Source organism: Theropithecus gelada, chromosome 2, assembly GCF_003255815.1.
Source record: "Theropithecus gelada isolate Dixy chromosome 2, Tgel_1.0, whole genome shotgun sequence".
Lineage (NCBI taxonomy): Eukaryota > Metazoa > Chordata > Mammalia > Primates > Cercopithecidae > Theropithecus > Theropithecus gelada.
In genome coordinates, this window is record NC_037669.1 from 65,427,225 (window position 1) to 65,448,274 (window position 21,050).

General features: G+C 35.0%; 1 non-coding gene across 1 annotated transcript; it reads left to right on the top strand.

Annotated features, from left to right (window-relative positions):
* Positions 1-18,186: 18,186 nt before the first annotated feature.
* On the top strand, positions 18,187-18,293 carry LOC112619823. Its single transcript, XR_003118325.1, has one exon. It is a non-coding gene; the product is annotated as a U6 spliceosomal RNA (small nuclear RNA).
* Positions 18,294-21,050: the final 2,757 nt, after the last annotated feature.

The following is a 21,050-nucleotide window of genomic DNA, read 5'->3' on the forward strand; positions in this document are numbered from 1 at the left end:
AATGAAATATATATAAGGAAAGATCACTCTGTCCTCTACTTGTAACTCATATGTAATCATGACTTCCCCAATAAATACATTTGTAAATGCTTGTTTCATCTCATGTTTCATCTCTGAATGTAACACAGTTACCCTCAAAATATATTTACATGATTCGCAAACCAATAATAATATTCTAAGCCTCCCAAAACACCTGAATGGACCCCTCCTGTCAGCCAGGGCATTCCAAAATTTACCTGATAAACTGTTTCAGACCATGATGGGAAGGGAGGGACATGCCTCATTATACTCTCTTCCCTTTTGGATTTCAGAAAAAGCTGACCAGCATTAACATCAGCACATACCTTAAATCTGATGAACAACATTTACTATCTATTCTCTCTGAAGCTTGCAACTGGAGGCTTCATCTGCATGATAAAACTTTGGTTTCCACAACCCTTTATCATCATAACCCAGAAATTCTTTTCTATTGATTCCAGCTTTTTATATAATAACTTAACTCTTTCAACCAATTGCCAGTTAGAAAAATTTTTAATTTACCTATAACCCAGAAGCCCCTGACTCAAATCTTGCCTTTCTGGACTGAACCAATATACATATTAATATGTATTTTATTGATGTCTCATGTCTTCTAAAATGTATGCAACTAGGCTGTGCCCCAACCACCTTGACCACAGGTTCTCAGGATCTCCTGAGGTCTATGTCATGGGTCATTTGTCACTCATATTTGGCTCAGTATCAATCTCTTCAAATGTTTTACAGAGTTTGATTCTTTTTGTCAACAGATGTAACATTTATCGAATGTTCACTATATAGGCCAGGCATATGTAAGTGCTTTAAATGTGTTTTCTCACTCAATCCTCTTCACAGTCCTGTAAGTATCCTTAATATCCTCTAACCCTTCCCATTTTACAGAGGAGAAAAGTGAAGCCCAGGAATTGAAAGTTTGGCTTGCTCAATATTTCTCAATTAAAAGTAATGAAATCAGGTCTTGAACCAACTGTGACTCTACAGCCAGCCTCTTCGCCTCTACATTAAACTCTTCATTTGAAAAACCTTGTGTATTTCATCGTATTTTCTCTTGCTTTGAAAATATAACTGCTTTGGAACTGAGCAGGAGTTACAAAGCAAAGAGTAGCAAAATATGCCACTTTTGCGTAAAGATTATTTTTGATCTGAAAGCAATTGGGAAGATACAGGATTAGCTCTCTGCCCTCCCTATTTGCTTAAAAGCAGGACATACAATTGTCACATTCCCCACCTCCCCAATAACCAGGAAGGACAGAAGTTAATCACCTGAGACAACTCTCTTGTCAATCAGCTAGACACAGCACCAAGGAATCTACATAACAAATCTTACTAAAAATAGCCCTTATCTACATCTAGTTTTCCGTATATTTGCCTTCCCACAATTTGCTGCCCCAAGAAAGTGAGTTATGTTCCTTTACCTGGTCACTTCTTGAAACATTTATTGTTCTTTTGTTAAGCTGGTATATAAGCCCCAAGCTCTAACTACCCCCTTAAATTACTGATTTCTGAGTGTCCGTTTGTCTACACAAGAATGCACAATTCACACGGTAATAAGCTTCTGTTTGTTTTTCTCTTATTAATCTATCTCTTGTTAGTCTAATTTACAGAGTGCCTAAGATGGGTTGAGGGAAAAGATTTTTTTTTTCCTCCCTACTGAAACCACTACAAAAGAGGGGCATAGGCTTGATCTATAAAATTCTTTCATGTTTTCACATGTAGAAAATGGGAATAAATTCTAAAGATTATATGTTTTGGCTGAGAAATATATGTATAATTAGAAACAAAGGCACATGCTAGAGTTTCACAATAGAAAAGACCACATATTTTTAAAACAAAAGATATATGGGCCTTGTTACATGTTTTGGCCAGTGTATACCTCCTCGTGAAACTTGGGTCCTTGTTAAATTAGAGACTAGTGGTAAAAACTCTAATTTATAAGCTTTGTGATCAATCTGGTAACTTTATCCAAGAAGACTGAGATGTTACAGAGATATATCAATCATGTAGAAGGTAAACTTCAAATTTTTAAGAAACAGCTTTCAGCACTAACTTCTTATCTCACTGAATCATGTAAATTAAACCCTATAATAACCACAAACTTCTTTTCAGGTAATTGTCAGATTTGGCTTTTTTAATCTACTCATTAGCCATATTGTTGGCACATGAATTACAGACATTAGAACATCAGAAAGAAACTCTGGCAACAACACACAGTGTCCCTCATAAATATTGTTATGTATCTAAATGCCAAGTTATATAAAATTGGCATAGAGAATTCACATTTTGGTAAGCTAATAAAATTGGTATCCAAAGGCTCTCATTTTTATAACAGGAACACTGTGTATATTCAGCACTTGGATAACAGGCATGGCTGACGTTGTGAATTGGTCCTAACAGAGAGGGAATAGAAAACCCCACCAATGAACCTAGCCAAGAAGTACTGAAGAAAGAGTGTTAATCCAAACAAGGACTTGCTCTTACTGTCTAAGGATAACTATCAGCCAAGTCTTAAGCATGAGAAGGTGAAAGAGTCTGGAAGATAAAGTAAAAAGCTATCATGAAAAGAAAATAGAAGGAAAGTGAAGAGTGGATAAAACTGGAAAGAAAACAGTGAATGTAAAAAAGATAGCTGGTAGTCTTGTCCGTTGGAGGTATGGAGAGACTAAGAAAAACACTTTGAATAAAAAGTAGGCGAAAGAGATGGCCTTAAACAAAACAAATACAGCCATAAACGCATGTTCATAACAGAATTAACTGGCACATAAAAGCTCTCACAAAACATTTGTGAGAGGGGTTTTGTTTCGTTTTGTTTTACATTTTTATAATTGCCATTGAGAAACTGATGTTTGTAAAGATGATCCTGATTTGGGGGTCTTGTGAAATAAAGTTGAGTATGATCTGTTTAAGACAGAACAGAAAACAATACATTTGCAGAAAGAAATTTCATCCAAGTGGAATAAAGTTATACCAATTAAAGAGAAATTTGTCTGTTACCTAAAAGTCTCATGGTTCTGCATTTCCTGGTATACTTGGCTTGCTGTGTAACAAATACATCACAATTACTCAGAAATGGCTTCATGTGTATTATTTAGACTTTCTGTAATTTCACCATATCTGCAACTACAAAAGGAAATTATGTAATTTACAAAGAGAAACTTCTAGCAATAAAATTAGAAATGAATTTTTGAGGAAATGTTAATGGTAGTTTTACCATATGATATGGAGAACATTTATTTTATTACTGACATTTAACACATAAAATACAGTGCATAAATAATACAATCCCTTATGTACTTTTTAAAATGACATTTGCTCATAAAAGTAGAAAAGTATTACTTCTTGTTTGTTTGTTTGTTTTTTGAGACTGAGTCTTGCTCTTGTTGCCCAGGCTGGAGTGCAATGGCACGATCTCAGCTCACAGCAACCTCTGCCTCCTGGGTTCAAGCGATTCTCCTGCCTCAACCTCCCAAGTAGCTGGGATTACAGGTGCCTGCCACCATGCCCAGCTGATTTTTGTATTTTTAGTATAGACGGGGTTTCACCATGTTGGCCAGGATGGTCTCAAACTCCTGATCTCATGATCCCCCCACCTTGGCCTCCCAAAGTGTTGGGAATACTGTTGTGAGCCACCACACCTGGCCAAGTATTACATTCTTAAATCAAAATCGATAATTGAAAATTCAGATTCTTTTGATCATTAAAAAGACTTAATTTTATCTGTCAATAGCTGAATTGATCAAAAAACTCTAAAGGTGGCAGCCACTGAGCATAATTAGAGATGCATCAGGAAAAATTATTTCCTTCCTCATTGCACCAAAAATTACGGAAAAATGTCTGTGTCCTTTTTTTTTTTTTTTTTAAGAAAAATGCTAAGTTTTTACATGTCTTGTGCATGGTTTGGCATGGGGGAGGAAGCGGGAGGAAGGTCTATAGTCTTTACAACTAAAGACCAGGAACCAGAGAAGCTGGAAGCGAAACTGAAACTGTGATAGTCATCAAAAGCAGTTAAGGCATGTTTTCATTCTTAACCACCCTGCTATTTCTCTTTAATCATGCTGTTAGACAATCAATTGTACTTAATTGTCATAATCACAGTGGTTGAAAACTTCAAGTCTACCTGCACAACACAGCAACAGCTACGAAAACATAATTAAATTCACAGAGAAAACTGCATCATTTTTATAAGCAACTTGAATAAGCTTTCACAGTGGTAGAAATGAAAAAAATCTACATCATGCTAGAATGAATGCGTTAAAGAAAAAGATATAACGGTTTTCAAAAACCTGACAACTATTCTGAATGACAAAATGAGCTAGTGCATTGATTCTTTATTTTCCTGCTGATAGCTTACAGGTATTATTTAGTAATTTGAATAAAACCTTCCTTGTTTAATTGCAGCAGATTCTCTAGCTTTTGTACCTGCTGATCAGTGAGTGTTCACGTGTAAAAATCCAAAAGGGTGATTTTTTTGGTAGTGGTTTTCAAATAGAAGGATAGTTTTGTCCCTATTTGAAAATACCTATTTGCATGAATAAAAGTAAAAAGCTATTGGCTATAAAATTATTGTATTTCATATAACTTAGGACATCTATAATTGATGATTATAAGAAGAACCAATAATTCACGCTCTACTGAAAATGAGAAAAAGTTGCTGATTTGACTGATTATCCATTCTTACTACAGTGTCTGGAGTTTTTGTCTTAAATATTGCAGAACACTTTTAAATTTAGCTAACATCTTTAGCATATCACGCTTGTGTATACATTAAAAGGGAAATATAAAACAAAAAAAAAATTGTTAGAGTATTCTCAAAACATTTTTACTCTCAGAGTACAGTTTTCCTGAATGCCTTTTCTACTCATAACCATGTGTATCTATGTTTTTCCCATACAATATCATCCGAACAATATCATCAACAACATTGGTGATATGTACTTCTCAAAATACTGCTGCCTTAATGTCTGCAGTGGTTTGTTGTTGTTGTTGTTTTATTGTTTTTGCCCTAAGACATGCTTCTTGCAAGTTTAGATTTGGTATTTTCTTGACCATACACATGGGACTAATGGAAGGTTTCAGTCCACAACCAGGATTTGTATTCTTTCATAGATGATGCTTTAACTGCAAGGGCAAGGGGCAGTGATTACCCCTCCTGCCACCATGAATTAAATACCAGTCTGTGCCTACACAGCCCGTGTTAACTTGCATTGTATCTGCTGCCCTGCGGATGACTGTTGCATCCTATTGATTCATAGAAACGGTTTGTTTTCGGTGCCACCCTGCATGGGAAAATGTGTTTCTGAACAGCAAAATATATGAAATTTGAAAAAGTCAAACCAGAACTTATTTTATATTTTTTCCAACATACTTGAATATCCAACATGGATAATTTAAATTAAATCATTTAAAAAATTACTAAATATTTACTTTTATTAGGATTAAAGTTTAGTTGCTTTGAAGGAGGAAAAATGGTGAATCAAAAATTGCATATTTCATAATTTTCTTTTTTGTAGTTGTTGCTTTTGTTTTTTTCATTTTTTCTTAAAATTTTCTTATTTACAGTAGTTATGGTTTAGTTTCTGTCTCACCCAACTAGTGTGTTAGCCCCACCAGTACAAGGATTTTTTTTCTTTTGTTCGCTGATGTGCCCCAATGTTTACAATAGGGCTTGCAACATAAGTATTTAAATATTTGTTGAAAAAATAGATCACGAAGAATTTTGATTATTAATTCTTCATTGGAATTCATGGCTGTGACATTAGTGCTTCTCTTTCTCATACTCTATGTCATTTCATTTACTTTTTATCTCTACCATAACTCTTCTCGTATCCTAAGTTGTGTATGAATGAACCATGAAATTGTGAGGTCAGGAATGCTGGTGTCTTTATGAGTAGGCACTTAGTACTTATCAGAGGGTCAGGCATAGAGTAGGGGCTCAATAAGTATTTGTAGCATTCTAAGCATTTTAGGAATTATCAAAGTTTATTGAAATGTTACGCTAAGTAAAATTAAAAGAAATTTGACCAAATTAAGAGTTGGATTAGAGAAGCTACAATTCATCACTGAGAGCAAGATATTAAATATGCAATTTCATTAAAAATCAGTATCTAGACTAAATTTTGAAAAACTCTGTTGAGTTTTTATATCAGTAACTGAATCACTCAATAGTCGTTACTGGTGATTAACTTTACACACATTGGATTTTTCGTAAGATATCTTCATATTCAGAGATTCCCTTGAATGTTGTCAAAAGGCAGGGATGCAAATTTTATTTAAAAGAAACTGTGGTAGCTAGATTATTAACCCATCTACATCACTAATATAAAAACAATAATAATAACAGCTCCATGAATGTATTCGGTATGGTGTGTATGAAAACACACAGCTTTGGCTGTTTATTCTTTCCTTTTTTTTTTTTGACAAGAGTCTTGCTCTGTCACTCAGGCTGGAGTGCAGTGGCACAATCTCGGCTCACGGCAAACTCCGCCTTCTGGATTCAAGCGATTCTCCTGCCTCAGCTTCCCGAGTAACTGGGATTACAGATATGCGCCACCATGCCTGGTTAATTTTATCTTTTCAGTAGAGATGGGGTTTCACCATGTTGGCCAGGCTGGTCTCAAATTCCTGACCTCAGGTGATCCATCCGCCTCGGCCTCCCAAAGTGCTGGAATTACAGGCATGAGCCATCATGCCCTGCCGGCTATCTATTCTTATCAATTAAAGTAAGAGTCTCTCCCATGTAGAACTCCATTAACAGAAAACAGTACATTAGGAGTTTTCAAAGTTTAATGTTTATGGATAACATTATTCATGGGAATGTAGAAATGATTACATTATAACTCTACTCCTACAAAAGTAAGACCCTTTTGTAAAATGATGAAATAAGTATACAATTTTTCCCTATCATATATTATGTCAATAGGAGATTCAGGATACAAACAAGGGTATCAGTCTTCTTCATAATCACCTGGAAGGTAATGTTGATCACTGTCACTCATACTATCCATTTCGATTTGCAAAAAGAGTCTTCATTATATGATGCAAACAGCATGTTTACTGCAGAGTGAAGGGGGCTGATAACAATAAAACCCACCAAATATTTCTGCTTGAGACAGTCTTGTAGATGAGGTATTCAAATGGTATCTAAGGGTGAAGAAAGATAGAAAGATGAAAGAGAAGGGAAGAGAGAAAGAAAGAAAGAAAGAAAGAAAGAAAGAAAGAAAGAAAGAAAGAAAGAAAGAAAGAAAGAAAGAAAGAAAGAAAGAAAAGAGGAAGGGAGGAAGGGAGGGAAGGAAATACACTTGTGGATGTTTCAAGTCAGTCACGTAAAACAGGTAAAGTGTGATTAGAGTTGGCACATGGTTTGCCTATGGGATGTAATCTTTAGCTGTAGTTATTATTAATAACAGAAAGAAATGCATTCCAGGATTGTAATTCTTCCAAGTTCAAGAACAAGAAATATACATTTTGAACAGCATAATGTTGATTTCAATTGAATTACATATTTAAAAATAAAGCTGCCTCCTTCAAAATAGGTAAGTTTTTGTCAGAATGTAGCCTACATCCCCCAAAATGTGTCATTAGTCATATTAAATAATAATGTTTAAGAGCCATCCAACTCCAGTAAGGGAAACTAAAAATTGACAAGCAGATATTATACTAGAAAAGCAATCAGCTAAACATAATAATATATAATACAAAGGCATAATAATATACAATACAATAGATGATCAGTTTACAAAATGTAAAACTAAAATGTTCAAAGTATGAGTTCCTGTAGTAAATATTTCTCTCAATGATACAATGAAGTTGCATTTTGATGCTCAATGGAGAAGTCCCAAAGTGAAATATTTTGGATTGGACAGTCAGAGATTTAGAAGGTTGGTTGGATTGTAGAAATATTAAGTGTTCTTTACCACCTTCTAATATTGTTTTCACCTACTATAGTAATGATTAAAGTGAAATGAAGTATCCTAAATGAGCATTCTGCTCTTCCTTACCTCATGCAAACAGGCCTTTGAGGTTTTTTGGAGGAAGAAGGGAGAAAATTAAACTTTAAAAGCGTGTTACCTCAGCACAATGTGAAATACATAATTTCCCACAATGGGAAATACATAATAAAAACAAGTTTGTTGGTTTGTTTATTTATGTATTTATTTATTTAGAGATGACATCTTGCTTTGTCACCCAGGCTAGAGTGCCGTGGCATGATCTCAGCTCACTGCAACCTCCACCTCCTTGGTTTAAGTGATTCTCCTGCCTCAGCCTCCTGAGTAGCTGCAACTACAGGCACGCACCACCATGCCCAGCTATTCTTACATTTTTATTTGTGACGGGGTTTCACCATGTTGCTCAGGCTGGTCTCGAACTCCTGACCTCAAGTGGTCCACCTGCCTTGGCCTCCCAAATTGCTGGGATTACAGGCATGAGCCACCATGCCCCGCCATAAAGACAGATTTTTAAAATCATAAACAAAGGCATTTTAAAGAGTTACATACATTTTCCATAACTCATCCTGGATGTGTGAGGCACGAAAAGTCAGAAGAAAGAATGAAATCAGGAAAGCCTATATTAAAATTAGAGGTCATATTTAACAGTGCATAAACCCACTGTAAAAGTAAGCGTAACTGTAGTTTATGAAAATCTATGTGGAAAAATGCAAATGATTAATGACTAGTACAAATCAGAGATCATTGATGGAAAACAAACCATTTTGTGCACTGAGTAGCTCTTGTGTCATCTATGATTTCCAAGTTTCAAAACTCTGCCTTCTTCCCACATGAAATAGTTAGCCTTTCTAGTCTTCCCACTGTGAAATGGAGTTTCCTGAACTGACTGGAACCTGAGGAGAAAAATCAAAGGTATGAACTCTTGAAGGCACAAGCAAAGTCCCAAGTTCATTCCTCAAAAATGAGTTCATCCACCTTCATGTGGCTTTCATGTACTTTACTTTGCCATAAATGTCTCAAATCCTTTTTCAATACTGCAAAGCCACATATTTTATAAAATATGTGATAACTTCACACATCTGAGATTAGAATTTGGCTGATTGTTCTTTCAAATGCTAAATAAAAACCAGGTTGATTGCTATAGCACTTTGTCAAAGATACCAATTGGAATCCATACATCACAAATGGAACTGGGACAAACTCACACAGGATTCGATGTCTAAATATATAAATTAGTTATTCAGAAATATCTTTCGGTAAACAGCCATTAAAACTGGCATCTTTCCTAGTGTTAGAATCTCTTTGGTAACATAACTAGCAAAAACTATTTAAAAAATAGTTCCATTGGCCCAATCCAAATATTTTAAATAACATTTGTATGTTTTTCATAGTACCAAACTTCTCATCTTAGAACAACCTTCTATAAAATATTTATTCAATGACATCTAAAATGTGTAAAAAGTCTTTCTCTAGCATTCCTGCCCTTTGTTAACTCTCTACAAATAAAGCTGTAAATAATAGCAGGAAATAAAATGTGTGATAAATGTGACTGTGTATAAAACTTATATTGCGTCTAACCAGATTTTGAAGGAAAATATATACATAAGCAGAAGAGAGTTAATTAATGGCATGGCAGTAAATTATTGTAATTGGTATAAAAATAATCTGTACTGATACTCTTTCCTGAAATGAAATCTAAAATAAATTGAACTTTTTTGGCAACAGCATTTGAGAAGTTCATGTAGACCATTTATTTTTGCTTTCGGGGACTTAAAATAGACCTATAAGAACACAAAGGGTGGATTGATGTTGAACATCTCAGCAGCTAAACTTTTCCTGTTCAAGATTTGTCCCATCTAAGAATATCACTGGAGTATCTACTATTCCTTTCTGGAAAAGTTATGATCTATCAGCAGCTATTCAAATAGGGTTGAAAGTGGTCCTTACCTGATTGGGTAATATAAATCTCAAGAAGATAGTAGAAAAACAACTGGAGAGGAGAAATAAATCCTTCAGTGATCCCATAAATCATGTAAAACAGCCTTCAGCCCCTATATATCAGGGTGAAATGTACACATTTTAGCACACTTTAATATAATGCGTGGACAGAGATGAATATTGCATTGGGGGTTGATTTATACTAGTTTTAGACGTTTCTATAAAACTAATTTTGTGTTACCGTATAAATTAGTATCACACACCTTTCTGGAATGAGTATTTAATGGTAAGCTTTCATTAATATTTAAACTATAAATGTACACAAAATATGGAGAGCCTCCAACAAGCACCATTTTCTGAATAGAATTTTGCCAATTCTTTTGAGTTTAGTATCTTTCCTGAAGAATAAATCAAGTAATAATGTCAAGGTATTTCTAACAGCAATAGATCTAGATGTCAAGGACAGTCTGACATGCATTAATCCATAATGAAAAGTGATAACCCAAAGAAAAACAGACTATTTCTTACTTGGTGTCAATTTAATTAATCAAGTAGTTAGTAGCAGGACAAAAAAATGTTGAAACAAAAGTGAAGTATCTATTTGTCCACGTTGTAGAGGAGGTCGGATTAGACACACTAAAAGAAGCTATGATTTTATGAATCTAAAATATCAAAGGAGTAATAAGAATCAGGATCAAAGAGCACTGAGTCTCAAAATAGAGAAGTTTAGTAAAAACACACCTTAAACAATGTATAGTATAGAATCCCTATGTGAGTTCATATTTGGCTGTAAACCTGCCACATTATGCTGGAGTAGTTGTTGCCACCTGCCATGTCATCTTGGCACTTGTCACACCAAAGACTGCTTAACATAAACATATGCGACTCTGTCTTTGACCTTTGTCTGCCTGTGGACTATAGTTGGCCAGTGTGGAAGGCAAGCCAGAAGTACTTGAGAGTTAAATCTCCAAGAGCAGCATTCAGCCAATGGTGAAAGCGAGGTGATGGATATATACCGCAGCTTCCTTGGCCCTCAGTTGAGATCGCTTTGGTCACAACTCTACCCTCATACCCGGGTTCTCCAGCAGGATTTAGCTCAAGTTGGCCAAAGTGGTAAAATATCTGAACAATGCTGCACCATTGCTTGGCTTTCTTTTTGTTCTCTAACCCTCTTCCCTACTTCCTACTGGTATCTCTAGGGATAACCTCCTGAAGAAACTACTTTCGCAAGACATTTTGTCTCTGGGTTGACTACTGGGGAATCCAAATGCTAAGCAGATATATTCATTCTAGAATGAATCGAAGAACTTTATATGTGATTAGTCAAGTGAGACTGACTAACATTGGACAAGAAAAAGCAACTTGCTAATTATTGACTAAGATGCCATTTTATGAAGTATGAATAGAATGTGAGAATGACAAAATGTTGCTAGGTATTATAGCAGGATTTCTCAACCTTGGCACGCTGACATTTTGACACAGATGATTGTTTATTGTGAAGACTGTTCTGTACATGGTAAGAGGCTTTCCAACATTCCTAGCCTCTACCCACTAGATGCGTAGCTCTTTCCCTCCTGTTGTGACAACCAAAAATGTCTCTGGACATTGTCAAATATATAGGAAGGAGGGCAAAAATCACCCCCCAATATCCCCCCATTAAGAACCACTGAACTGACCAGGCACTGTGGCTCACACCTGTAATCCCAGCATATTGGGAGGCCAAGGATGGGCAGACAGTCTGAGCTCAGGAATTCAAGACCAGCCTGAGCAACATGGAGAAATCCCTATCTCTACAAAAAAAACAAACAAACAAAAAAAAAAAAAACAAAAAACTAATACTACTACTAATAATAAATAAATACATAATCACACAAATTAGCTGGGTGTAATGGTTCCAGCCACTTGAGCCCGGAAGGTTGAGACTCCAGTGAACTGTGACTGTGCCACTGCATTCCAGCCTGGGAAACAGAATGAGACCCCGACTCAAAAAAAGAAAGAATCACCAGATTACCAAATGACTTCACTTAATGCATCCAATTAAAGTCTTTCAACTACCATGGAGGGAATACTATGTACCACACATTATGTTAGCGGATGAAGAGAAAAACACATATATATGCCTGTTTTCACCAAGTTTATTTTTCAGTCATTTCAGAGGAAAATAATGAAAACAATTACCTCACAGTGAGAAACTATCCTTAATCGAGGCATTTTCCAATGGAAGCTGTGGAATGAATAATTTCTTCCTTACCCCACCCCCTCCATATCATAACTATTTCAAAAGTGAGAGTGTCTGTCTGCAAATTGTGTATGATTTTAGTTCTGATGAAGCAAATGACTGTGATTTTACACAGTAAAATTTCTGCATGACAATGAGATATCTGCCCTTGGTTCTTGCTTCGTGGCTTCTGTGCTGAAATACGATGGGAAACTGAGCACATTTTGCTCTCTGTCACTACTGCAGCTTTATTCTTTTCCTTTCATTGTTGCATGTACTTTACCCATACCTTCCACCTACCTTCTCCCTAGAAGTTTTATAAAACAGTATACATGCTACAATTGAACAAATTCAAATGATTATAACAACAGCAAAAAAAAAAAAAAAAAGTTTAAGAAGCACTGGAAGGTGAATTTTCTTTATTTTTAGATGAATTTGCTTAGAATTTCTATGAAGTTTTTCTCCTAACCTTATATAATTTCTTTCTTATGAATCATACTGAAATCGTCTTCACCATGTCCTGGTATGACTGTGTAGGAGGCATAGTCGGACTCCCCCTGCCCCACCATATCTCTTTGTGTTTACCAATCCTGTAGGTTTGGCAGGCCTCCTTGACTGACACTCTACTTGAGAACTTTCTCTTGTCCCGTAGACCTGTGCATGGGATACACAAAAATTGAAAAGTGCAGGGACATTAATGACTCCAGAGCAACCCTCAGTCAATGATGTATGAGAGCTGGAGACTAACTTAACCCGCTTCTAAGGTGCTTCCTATAGTCTCTTACAGAGTTTTCCAAAGGATTTGAGCCACAGTGCATCTTGTTCATTGGCTTTCTTTCCTTCCATGTCTCACTCCTCCATGTCCCTAAAATGTCATCTAGGATCACATCCCCAGTAAAGCATTCCAAAGCATACTGCATTGCAAGAACTCAGCATTTCAACTCTGGTTGAAATAATGGGTCAAAAGAAAAAAGATAATCACTTTTGAGAGTTAGCAATCTAGCATGAATGGTAGATATCATTAATAATAAATAAAATACTACTATTCTGTTAAACACTACATTCGATCTGTAGTTAGAAACTCTGACTGGGGATATGAAATTATTATATATTTATGTATTTCTCCCTACTGATTTTCTTTCGGGGTTGGGAGAAGGTGGTGTTACAATAGTATTAAACAAAATACTCTTGTATTTTGACTTGTTTTTAATATCTTGGATATTTTTTAATGCCATCCTGTTCTCTTGAAAGTCAGAATTGTGATAATCAGTTCTCAGAGAAGCACATAAGAAAAATCATAATTTGTTCAGCAAGCACATAATCCTTCTTATTCATACTCTGTTCTGATGAAAGCTACATTAGTGGGTAATGTCATCACATTGGTAGTTCTAAAGACACATTCCAGCACCTGGTATATCTGCAGTGATTGCATTTCTGCAGAAATCCACAGCTGACATTAAGATTAAGATGCTGCTTGCAACTCCACCATGTAGAAAACGTAAAATCACCTAGCTATAGCAGATGACAATGGCGTATTGTTGAAGTAAGAGACGCTCACAGTTACTGAAGCAAAGGAGAACAACTGCTATTTAAAATTTAACACTTAAATGTTTTATCCGGGTTTTCAACATTCATATCGCATGTGATTTATACAGTGCTATTTTGCTATTTTCAAGTCTCTGTTCATGTAGTGGTGGGTGTAATACACTCTTAATACATAATGTGAAACCATTTTGTGCTCCTTTTAGCTAAATGTGTTAAAAGATAAAATGTGCATATAATTGTGTTTGTGAGAAGAGTGTTTTCAAGTAAAGAAACATTGACTAAAGGAATAATTCTGCAATTGGGAGGTAAATATTTCCAATTTCTTTACTTCTCTAAAGACAAAAGATTATATGACAGCACAGAAATGACATGTACATTTTTTTGAACTACAAACTACTTTCTGTGTATAAAAGAACATTCCTTTAGAGCAAAAGGTTTTTTTAATTTGTTTTCTTTTTCTCTTGTCAAGATACTTCTCAGAATAATGTTGTTAAGTGTGTGAACTAAAGCACACAGGAATACCAAGGCAACAAATGATTTTTCAAATACAATTATTAAGCTACAAATAGAACATAAATGTGATATAGCAAAATATATGCACCCCTTTATTAGCATATTAAAAAGCAAGACTTAACAGTGGTTCTAATAACTACCAGAATTTTTAAGTAAAGATGAGCAATATTTTAAGATGTTTTCAAAACTTATAATGTGATACAAAAAATGTCTGTGATTTCTATTAGTGATGGAGTCATAGACTGCTAATACTGCTGTGGTTTGTTGCATACATGCATAATTAAAGGACTTACTGAAAATAAAACTGCAAACTTTGTATATTTTAACGCTTAAGTTCACAAACTCCCTGAGTTCTATCAGGAACCACTTGATAAGAACTCCTGGTTTAGAGTATCAATATGACATAGACTGATAATGCTAAAAGAAGCTTGAGGATCTAATCTAACTCAAGGCTTGTTTTAACAGAGAAGCAGCTAGAATTTTTCAATGTTTCTACAATATAAGGTTTCATTTTTCAGAAGGAAGATTCTTATAAGCTGTGGTAGCAATTCAAATACCCACAGGAAATGTAAACGAAAATTAAGAAAATTGGCCAGTTATAAAGGAATAAGAGTCGTAAAGAATATGGTGAGCTGCAGAACACAGGCTCGCTCTAATGGAAATTACATATATGGGTGTACATTACACATAGATATACCAAAAAAAAAAAAAAAGTCTCAGGCTCCAGCTGATCCAAAGGCCTCCTATTCACAACCTCCTATAAAAAGTGCAAAAGGAAAAGACTGCTTTATACATTTTATGTATGTATAAGCTATTCGCAAGTACCATCTTCTGTCTCCCACATCCCTATGTTTATACAAGTCAACAGTATTACCTCTGTTTCACAGGGTAGGAGAACAGACGAGGAATAATCTATGTCACCTAGCTTGCTAGAAAACTTAGACATAATAGCCAGCATAATGACTTACTGCTGAGATCCTGCAATAGTGAGACATATTTAGGAAAAAACGTCAAATTCAGCTTAGTGCATGAACAAACAATAAAACTTACTTTCAAATACATGCATAAGAGAATAAATCCCTGTGTTCTGAATTCTCTGCCATATGTTTTGTGTTTAATTTTTTACTGGTAGGTAATTCTGGTCATAAGAATTCTGCAAGGTAACTGTTGACATCAATATTGGATACTGGAACTAGGATTACACAGAAAGGGGGTACAATTACGGAAATCTCAGAGGAATCATTGGCACCATATATTAAAACCATCATTATAACACTGTCTCACATGTTTACTCCCCTCTTGGCATAAGTTGAAACTTCTAAAACCAATACCAACATAGAAATCATCTTTTGATTAGAATGTTGCTGTGTCCAGCTTTATTAATTCAACATCTCAGAGAATCTTGTGGCCTTTGTATCTCTGTTAACTTTATATTAAGGATATCTTATCTGTGCAGGTTAATTCACTCAGAATTTTTTTAAAACTAAAATTATGTGATCCATAACTCACAAGAGAAGCAACCTATGGCAAAACTCAATTTTGTTTGAAATGTTTTATTATTTTTTACTTAGTCAACTAAAAACCAAATTGAAAAATACATATTCATACATCAATATCAATTAAATAACAATTAAAATCTCCAATTCTCTAAACAATGATACTTTGTTGAAAATTTCGATTTAAGCATACTTACCACAAAAAAGTGGTATGCCAGGTAATGCATATATTAATTAGCTCAGTTTAGTCATTCCACAATGCATACAGACTTCAATACAACATGTATGTGATAAATATATATAATTTTAATTTGTCAATTAAAATAGATAAATTAAAGTTTGTTATTTTTACTTTCTTACAGACACAAATTTTTTATTTACTTATTTATTTATTTATTTATTTATTTTGAGAAGGAGTCTCACTCTGTCACCCTGACTGGCATCCAGTGGCGCGATCTCAGATCACTGCAACCTCCACCTCCCAGGTTCAAGAGTTTCTCCTGCCTCAGCCTCCCGAGTAGCTGGGACTACAGGTTCCCACCACCCCACCGAGCTAATTTTTTTTGTACTTTTGGTAGACACAGGGTTTCATCATGTTGACCAGGCTGGTATCGAACTCCTGCCCTCAGGTGATCTGCCCACCTCGGCCTCCTGAAGTGCTGGGATTACAGGCGTGAGCTACTGTGCCTAGCTGATGAATTGATCTTGATGTCAATAAATCACTTCTAATTGTATCTTCATATCACACAGCTTTCCAAATTTTCCATCTAACAAGTAGTTAAAATTAATAGTATATAATAGCATTGTAATTTTCATTTAAAATGTAATGATAAATGTCGTATTGGTATTCCAAGCTTTAGACACAAAAGCAGAAAGCAAAATTGTTAATATTTATAAAGAAAACCCTGGTTAGTGTTAAACTTAGATATTAAACATGTTGAAAAATGTTTCATTGCATAATAAACGTATTTTTTTCTTTTATTTATACAGTTTCCAGTTTTTAACAAAGAACATATATTACTGTCATAATAAAAATCAAACTTAAATTTTAAATGTGTTAGAACTTCTTGCTTTTTTTTCTGTCTATAGAAACATAATAGTTTATTTCTTAAGTGAAGAAAAATAAAGCACGATAATGGACTAGGGGAACCTGCGCAGGGAGAGTAAAACTGAGATGATAAAAGTCCTCTATAACAAGATAACGTTTGATCAAAGACTGAAGGAACCAATACAGCCACATGTGACAGTGTTGAAAGAGGCTTCCAGGCAAGATGTCAGGGAGGCAGCAAACTTTCAAATAACATGTATTAACACTTACTATGCATATTATCCTTGGTTACTATTGGGAAGTACCAAACAATTAAAGGTCATGATCTCTTCTCTCAATGAATTTTAACTTGAACCACAGAGAAAGTGTGCGACAAGTAGAAAAAAACTATAAAACAATTCAACGTAATTTCTCTTAAATGTGAAAAAAAATCTGTAAGTTGTTTTAATCTTCTTTTCCATTTAATCTAAAGTATTTAAGACCGATTTTGCTTTATTGCTAAAGTTTGCAATATCTATTCTCCTATGATTAAAAGCCATTCATCTTTGAATTTAAGTGTTTTCAAATGAATCAGGATTAAGAGTCTATACTTTGTCTATAATTTTTATTTTTAAAACTAATTTGTATTTTTCCATGGTAATAGAAAAACAGATCCTATACCTGTAAATTATTTCTGATAAATCCTGAGCAAACTAAAACATCAAAGTGGCAAAGACATAGGAGATTTAACATTTATGAAATGCTGTTTGTGAAATGCTGTTATTGTCATACCTAAAAATGTTTAAGTGCATTATTTCCACAAATTCATTTATGTCTTGCCTTATAATGCCATGGCACACCAATTAACTTGCAGCCTCTTTCTTTGTATGCCAACACTATCCATCATGTGAGAAATTCACTTCTGCTACAGCTGAAGAGCTGTCTTTTACTGACACATCTGTTAGATGGAATGTTTAGTTGATCAAAATGTAGATATCATATAGAGTTAAATAGTATAATAGCACATGAGCATTATATCAGACCAGCCCTGAAAAAGGCTGACCGAAAAGAACTTTGACTTAGGAGAAAGAAGGCAGTGATTAGAGGATTGGGAAATAGTTGTACTCAAATAAAAGATGAAAATAAAAGGTTAACAAGCACCTTGTGCAAAAATAGTGTGTACAGTTCAGTCTCCTTCAAATGTGTCACTGATACTCTCAGATGAGCCTCAGCACAAAATAATTGAGAACTAATGAACAATTACAAATTAAGCTCGCCAAATGAAATTTATACAGTGAAATTCTATGAAGCTTCATTAATACACAAATACATTAATTAATACATTAAATATTCAACAAATATTTATTGTCTACAAGGTTAAGAAAGGTAATTGTAAATGAATTAACATTTTCCCTGTCCTCACAAGGCTCTTAATTTAGTAAGGATACAAGCAAGTCAAAACATTTTTATACAACACTCACTTCGGCAGTATGTATACTAAAATCGGAACAATACAGAGAAGATTTGCATGGCCCCTGAGCAAGGACGACATGGAAATTCAGGAAGTATTCTCACTTTCTGAAACTTGGCTTTCAAGAAAATATATTACTATAGAAGATAATACTAAAATGGCTGTGAATATGTGTGTACAAACACACACATATATGTAGATAGATAATACAAGATGCAATCTTATACTATGCACAAGAATAACTGTTTTCATATAAATATTAAGTTAAAGGTAAAATGTTGAAAATACATTTACCATTCAAACACTAATCTAAAAGAAAAGGAAAAGGTTCTTTAAAATTGGAAGAAAGAGGTGGAAGAGTCAGAAACTGATTCAATGTAAGAAGTACCTGTTTCAGTTGGCTTTGATGATGGAGGTAGAGAGCCGTGAACCAGGAAATATGGGCAGCCTCTAGGAGAGGGGAAAATTGAGGAACTTTGTCCCTATAGGTGGCTTGAAATAACATATGTATTAGCTTACAGTTCTGTAGGTTACAGGTCTAATACAGATTTCACTTGGCTAAAATCAAGGTGTGGGCAAGGCTTCATTCCTTTCTGGAGGCATTAATGCCCTGCCAAGACCTTCGTTTTAGCCAAGCGAAATCAGTATTGGACTTGTAACCTACAGACCTGTAAGCTAAAAAATAAGCTGTTTCAAGCCACTTGTAGCAACTTGTTGAAGCAGCAATAGGAAGCAAACATATCATGTAATGAAATATTATTCAGCCATGAAAATGAATATCGATACATACTACAGCATGGATGAACCTTGAACACATTATGTCAAGTAAAAGAAACCAGTCACAAAAGATCATGTATTACATTATTCCAATTATATGAAATGTCCAAAATAAGCAAATTTATAGAAACGGAAAGATAGTTTCATGTTGTGTAATGCTTGGGGCAGGGAATGAAATTGACTACTAATAGGTAAACGGTTTCTTTGGGGGGAGCAAAATGTTCAAAAGGTAGGTAGTGGTGATGGTTTCACAGCCCTTTAAATATAAGAAAAATGTACTTTGAGTGAGCTATATGATATGTGAATTACATCTCAATAAAGCAATTTTAAAACAGAAAGTAAAAAGAAAGTTAGAATGGCTATATTAATATCAAAGTTGACTTCAGCACAAAAATATTACCAGAGATAAGGATGGACATTCTATGATGAGAAATATGTCAAATTGCCAAAGAAACATAACAATCCTAAATCGGTATGTACCCAACAGCAGAGTTTCAAAATACGCAAAATAAAAATTGATGAAATATTAAAAGGAAAAGTAGACAAATTCACAATTATAGTTGAAGACTTTAACTCTCTTCTCTATTTGCTAGATTTGTGATATGATTTGGCTCTGTGTCCCCACCCTAATCTTCTCATCTCAAATTGCAATCCCCACGTGTTGAGGGAGGGACCTGGTTGGAGGTGATTGGATCAGGGGGCAGTTTCCTGCATGCTATTCTCCTGATAATGGATCAGTTTTTACAAAATCTGATGGTTTAAAATTGTGTGACAATTCCCCGCTTGTTCTCTCTCTCTCTCTCTCTCTCTCTTTCTCTCTCTCTCTCTCTCTCTCCCTCTCTCTCTCTCTTTCTCCCTTTCTCTCTCTTTCTCTCTTTCCTGCTCTGCCATGGTAAAGATATGCTTGCTTCCCTTTTGCCCTCTGCCATGATTATAAGTTTCCTGAGGCCTTCCAGTCATGCTTTCTGTAAAGCCTGCAGAACTGTGAATCAATTAAATCTCTTTTCTTCATAAATGACCCAGTCTCAGGTATTTTGTTATAGCAGTGTGAGAACAGATTAATATGGTGTGTTTACTGAAAAGACCTGGAAGCAATGAAACTATTGAAAAAGGACACCTAGCATTCATATCTTGGTTTCTAAATATCCTCACTAATAAAGTGTAGTGGGTATCCTTGATAAAATGGCTGATTTCAGAAGGATGAAGCCGGAAACCATCATTCTCAACAAACTAACACAAGAACAGAAAACCAAACACCGCATTTTTTCACTTACAAGTGGGTGTTGAACAATGAGAACACATGGACACAAGGAGGGGAACATCACACATTGGGGCCTGTCGGGGGGTGGGGGGCTAGGGGAGGGATAGCATTAGAAGAAATAACTAATGTAAATGACAGGTTGATGGGTGCAGCAAACCACCATGGCACATGTATACCTATGTAACAAACCTGCACGTTCTGCATGTGTATCCCACGTAACCTAAAGTATAATTTAAAAAAAAAAGAAGAACTACGACATGGAAAGTATAAGATGAGCATACAATATTTTGCACCAGATGTAGGAAAGTGTTCAATGAATCATGAGGACATATCAGAACAACACTGACGTCAGTTTGAAAGCACTACCATGGACCAAATCTGAGAAAATTGAGCAACAAAATACATGGTCCTAGTAATGAATTATAATCAACAGAATAAAATAAAAATCCATAAATCCATATTGATTTAAATAATAATGCACTAAGTAAATGTATGGGGGAGAAAGACAAGCTTTTTCTTAAACTATAATTCTAATAATAAATGGTAGAATGTACTATTGAGAAGTAATGGTAGAGAAGTAATGGTAGAATGAGAAAACAACAGTAGGCAATCACTATAGTAATAAGTTTTTTTTCCATTCTTTTTTTTTTTTTTTTTTTTTTTGAGACAGAGTCTCACTCTGCTGCCCAGGCTGGAGTACAATGGCACAATCTCAGCTCACTGCAATCTTCACCTCCCCAGTTCAAGCAATTCTCCTACCTCAGCCTCCTGAGAAGCTGTGATTACAGGCACACACCACCCTGCTTGGCTAATTTTTGTATTTTTAGT